The sequence below is a fragment of the Sitophilus oryzae genome, unplaced genomic scaffold (genome assembly GCF_002938485.1).
Source record: "Sitophilus oryzae breed Bouriz unplaced genomic scaffold, Soryzae_2.0 scaffold_178_pilon_pilon, whole genome shotgun sequence".
Lineage (NCBI taxonomy): Eukaryota > Metazoa > Arthropoda > Insecta > Coleoptera > Curculionidae > Sitophilus > Sitophilus oryzae.
In genome coordinates this window covers 465,747-471,891 of record NW_022146490.1, presented here as the reverse complement: position 1 = coordinate 471,891, position 6,145 = coordinate 465,747, and positions in this window count along the sequence as shown.

Genomic DNA, 6,145 nt, shown 5'->3' with positions numbered 1-6,145 from the left:
ATAAAAAAATAGAAAAATTGAAAAATTACAGGTTGTGTAAGTGATTTAACCTAAAAGTGCCCATACATTTTTTACTCATCGTGATTTTTCTGTGTGTTTTTTAAGACTCTAACAATTCATCAATAAAGCTTAAGCGGAGTGTGTTTTTGGTGCTATGCCTCATCTTTGTTGTGTTCCTGGTGGAAAGGATAGTTATACTAGGCAGCCTAAAGTGTCCGGAAGAGCAACATATAAATTATATATCACTGTAATCACAAAACTTAAATCTATTTCCGTATTGTACCGCAATTTTAAATTATGTCTTTACCTTCGAGAAAATTTAGTCCAAACATAAGGAATATTTTGTTGATGTTTGACCATCAAAATCTTAAAAATAAAGAAGTTGTCTAAAAGTGTGCTACCATACGGATATAGTATAATCCTTTTCCTTTAATTTCCTTCTTAATTTGTGTAAAAATACCTAGCCAGTTTAACATAAAACGTTAAATGCCGAACGCTTGTTTTGCTACTTTTTCGGACTAATGAAATGGACTCTTAATTGTGGGATTGTGACGCTTTTTATATTGTAAATAATTATAATCATGATAAAAGTTGCGTACGCTTGCAGGGCTAATATTTCACGATTTAAGACCGAACTTATATAATTTATTTTAGGCAATATTTGTCATAATTACACAGTTAGAGTTCGGCTACGCTTCGGGCGGACTCGTTCAACAAATTAGACTAAAGGAAAATAGTGTTTCCCGGGGCTTAAGAGCCGTTGACCATCTCTACTCTGTAGCGCCGGTTTTTGTTTTGTTTGTAGCTCGCGCCACACCAAGCACTACATCATTTTACGGAAGAGTGCCTCCGGTTAACCCTTTCGTGTCATTTCGTGGCCGAGCTATTGTAAATTTTCGTCGAATTATTCGCGAGTTATGGCCAATTAATGTAAGCGGAAATTTAGACACCGCTAAATGATGCTTCAGAAAGCGGAACAGAAAAATTTGTGAGCCAGAAAATCCTCTCAGAACATAGAGAGACGAGTAATAAGAATTTTCTCAAGCGCATGATATACAGGGTGGTACCAACTGTATTCCTGTCATTCCTGAAACTTCAGCAGCATATTCTGCAAATTAAAATAAGTAAGAAAGTTCGTATAAATGTATGTCCTAAAATGCTTAGTTTCGGAGATACAGGGTGTAGAAGTCTCATTTTTATTTCATTTTTTTTAAATAATTTATGAAGAAACGTCAATATGTGGATGAAAATCGGTGTCTGGGAGTTTTTTGAACATGACATTTTTTCTCAAGCGCATGATATATACAGTGGTACCAACTGTATTCCTGTCATTCCTGAAACTTCGGCAGCATATTCTGCAAATTAAAATAAGTAAGAAAGTTCGTATAAATGTATGTCCTAAAATGCTTAGTTTCGGAAATACAGGGTGTAGAAGTCTCATTTTTATTTCATTTTTTTTAAATAATTTATGAAGAAACGTCAATATGTGGATGAAAATCGGTGTCTGGGAGTTTTTTGACATGAGAAATTTGATTTTCATGTCAATATGACTCCTACTTGTAGAGGGCGCCATATACATATTTTTAACTGCTGGTTTGAAGACTAATAACTTTTTGTCCATACACCCTATAATCTCCGAAACTAAGCATTTTAGGACATACATTTATAGTAACTTTTTTACTTATTTTTATCTGCAGAATATGCTGCCGAAGTTTCCGGAATACAGTTCGGACCACCCTGTATAAGAGATTTGGGTTTTACGCGGACGAAGTCGAGATCAAAAGCTAGTGTTTTTAGTTATATATGTATATTATACTGGTTCCGTTTTGCATTCTTCTGTGTAATTCCCTTAATTAATCAATAGATTGCCATGATGGTTCCTGAGATAAATTAGATGTCCTTCAAGTAATGGAGCAAAAAGAAGAGATCTTGGAGAAGGTAAAACAGATAAAAAAACCGATCAGCCGACTTAACACGGCGTAAGCTCAAAATAAGCCGTCAGTCCGTCACAGATAAAAGACAAACTTCGGGCGACGCAAACTCTAAATTCGCTTTTCCAAATTTGTTGGCCGGGGATGTTACCCATAGGATTTTGTACCACACTTAGTACCTACATTTTTAATTTATTGTATCGTTGATTGAATATATAAGATGTCCGAAATGTAGCTGGCGGTATCATCGCCGCTCGTCAACCTGTCCGAGTTTTAGATTTGCTCTGCGCCGCTACGCGCTGATACTCGTGATTGATGGTTATTTCTTGCCACAGATTATTGTAGTAAATTTACCATCCGTTCTTTAATTTTACAACTCGTTTGTTCAGGTGCTGGGGGGAATCGCCCTAGCACTTGGCTTGGTCTAACAAGCATCTCACTCATCGTCTTGTCCAGGGAATTGCACCAAGACATATAACGATGCCGGACGGGGCTACCCCTGTCCGTTATACCAGGCACTCTCTACTGACTGTGGTCATGTCTCGCGGGTTGAGGGTGTGGGGGTGTCTTGCCTTAACCGCCTGGACCAAGAGGAAACAACCTCACCAAAAACCCAAATCCTACGATGATGGCGGGACCAGGTCAAAGGGATGCGTGGCTAGATAGAGCACTAGCCATTACTGGCCTCAATTTTGGGTCATCAGGGGGCACCCATTGTATTTACCCCTTACTTCTACATGCGGGGCTCTGTAGAAGTGGACCGCCTATCCCTAGCGACTCGTGGGAACACTATGAGATCTAGTATTAAAAACATCAACGGTTAAGCTGTGGGGAAGCCCCCTAGCGACACTGGGAACATTACAAATGAAAGTTCCAAGGGACCAAATCCAAAGGAAACTACAAGAGGGGCGGCTGACACTTGCTTGGGGTCATCCTCCACAAGTGGCACACAAGCTGCCACCTTCTCCAGCAAGGGTCGGAAGCCTTATACCTCTAGACCCAATTAGCGACACAAGCTACCGTTTCGTCTATCCGGCCTGGGTCAACCAGGCGGGCTCAAAGGGCAAAGGAGGGAGCGAGGACCTCTCACCTCTTCTCCGGAAGGGAGAGAAAAAAGCCAGGATGGAAAGCCGTCCAACACCGGGAGGCAAGCAGGGACGTATCACCAGCTTTGCCGCTATTGCTGGACAAGTGAAAATGGCGGTGCTGCCAAAGGATTTTCCAGAGGTTGCTCTGACCACCGACCAGCAAACGTCTCTAGAAGAGGCTATACTGGACGAAGTAGTGGCGATGGGATCGCAACACAACGATCTACAAAATGTGGGTCAGCTGCGTTTTGAGGCGATATAGTTTCGGATGGGCATGATCCTCATAGATTGTGAATCTCAAGAATCGGTTAACTGGTTAGTGGAGATCACATGTAAGCTTAAAAATTGGTAAGGGCCGGAACTGGTTGCAGTGAAGGGAGAAGACATCCCTAAAGGGGCGGCCATCACGGTCTTTCTGCCGAGGAGCAAGGGGAAAGACACCACCTACCTGCTGAGCCTTATCCAGGGTCAGAACTTCAATGTAAGGACATCGAGTTGGCGAGTCATCAACTCGAGGGAAGAGGGTCATGGTCAGGTCCTCACAATAGGAATTGACCTCAAATCCAAGGAGACAATAGAGAAAGAAGGACATATATCCTCTATTATAGATACGGGACAACACCGGTATCAGGTCTAAGGACAGACCAAGTTAAAGAGGTGGAGAAAATGGAGACAGATAACCCCCTCTTCCTTATTCTACAACAACTACCCTTAAATTAACACACAATAGATCTGTAAGGTCGCGGTGACTAACTCCCCTCCTAAACATTCCTACCCTTAAATTATAAAAACACTAATCATCCACACTATCTCCAAAACAGTTCTTCGTTTTTCCTCCTAACTATACGTTTTCAATCGAATACTTAATGCGCATCGGCTTTACAAGAAGTCACGTGACGTGGCGTCATTTTTTACTAAATATATTGTGGTAAATTTACACAAGGGTTTTGTGAATATGTCTAGATATATGAAATTTTACTGCAAGATTGTATTCTGATTTAAATTCACAAAACTCATAGTGAAAATAATAATATCGTTTTGTATTTTGTAATAATCATTTAATATTAATAAACTGTTTTGCAAAATTACATTTTTTTGTGAAATGATGTAAAAATATTATATTTTTACAAGTTTCTTATTAAAAATCTATACTAATATATAAAATCCTTAAGTGACTGACATACTGATTAATCACGATCCTGCTCAAACCACTTAACGTAAGAAGCTCAATTTTGGCATACAGGTTGATTCTAGGGTGTAGAGGTTCGATAACAAGGGATTTTTCGAAATTCCAGTTCCAAGAGGGTGAAACCACCCTCAAATATTACAATATTTTTATTTAAAAAACGGTCAAGCTTCCGAAAAACGCTTACGTATATTTTATTTTGTTTTTACATAACTCTCCCGAACGATTTCCTCCAAACGGGAGAAATTTCGCTTCATTTACAACTCGAAACGTGGAAAAAGTCGCCCAGGAACGCCTATGCACGTATGGCCGCTTTAATCTTAATATTTTCGCTGGTAGATATCGAACGATTTCAGTTTTCGGCTCAGAGTAATAAAAGACTTGTCGATAATATCGGCTTGGTTGCGACATTTCAGTAGATTTCAAAAAATTCCGACCGCAGCACTGTATACGGCAAAAATCAGAAATTTTCGCTATGTATTTCACGCCGTCCCGGTTACAGTTCATGTTGATAGCATTAAAATAATATTGAAATCGTGGCTTTGTCATAAATTTAAGTATTTTAGTTTTTTGCTAGTGCAGTTATTGAGACTATAAAACACTCTGGTACGAGGTTTGTGTGATGTAACACTGTTTCGGGAACAACAGGAACAAGTAAAAGAGCAGGAGTGTAAACTTTATGTTGCATTCATCGACCTAACCAAAACCTTCGACTCTGTGAACAGAGAGATGCACTTTGGGCAATTATGAAAAAGTTCGGAATACCAAACAAATTTCTTACAGTGTGTAAAAGCCTCCACTCAGGGCAAAAACATATACAAAATTTATCACAGAACTTCAATACGCTAATGACTGTGCTCTAGTTGCAAAAACGTTACAGCAATTACAAGAAATATTGAATACATATACCTGGGCATACGAGGCTTTGGGCCTTAATCTGAACATCGCCAAAACTAAGATTATGTGCACTTCCCCGGAAGATCACAACAATGTTATAAATGTCGGAGAAGAACTATTGGAATATGTAGCGGAATTCAATTACCTCGGCAGTTTGATTTCGGAAAAAGCCAATATCGACTCTGAAATTCAGCACAGGATTAGCAGCACCTCAAGAGCATTCTGGAAATTAAAACAGGGTTTTCTACAATCATGACTTGAATACAAAAACAAAACTTGCAGTGTACCGAGCAATAATAATTCACGCCATGTTATATGGAAGCGAAACCTACGAATTCAGTCAGCGATTAATGGCAATGTAGTATGTAGTATGCATAAACTTTCAAAATTAAGGAGAATGCCACACTTCAAGATGTTTTATTGAAATAAAATATGAATATTTCCATACATTTCTAGATTTTTCTATGCCTCTGAGGCTCAAGAGGGACGTATTCTCGCTTACCGTTAGTGGTTCGAAGTTGAGACTTATAAAAGTGCACTTCAATCAAGCAAAAAGCTAATGTAGGTACTTGGGCTAACTCTAATCGACCGCAAAATTTGCTTCGGAGACAATGGCTCCATTTCTCCGCAATATGTTTAAGATCTACACCCATTTACGAATGTAAAGCGTTCGAAAATTCAGTGGATTTTACTATTGTTATAGTCTATAAAATGAATAACTTTGAATTTTGACCGTTATTTTTTACTAACATGGCAAATATAAAATTCCTCTATCAAAAAAGTTACTGATATTCTTTAAATTGAGTGCCTGAACGAATCAGATAGGTAACTCTTTTTACTTTCGTGAAATAGAAAAGGAAAATAATAAAACAAGTGACAGTTCTTCCTCTTCTTGCAAAAATCAACATGAAATGTCATAATGTCAAAAGTAAAATTTCATCAGCTTTTGACATTTCTAAATATCAGACCAATGCCGTCTCTAATAGAACAGTCACGAAGCGAGATTTATGACGTCACGCTAGTTAGATACTACGGATTAATAA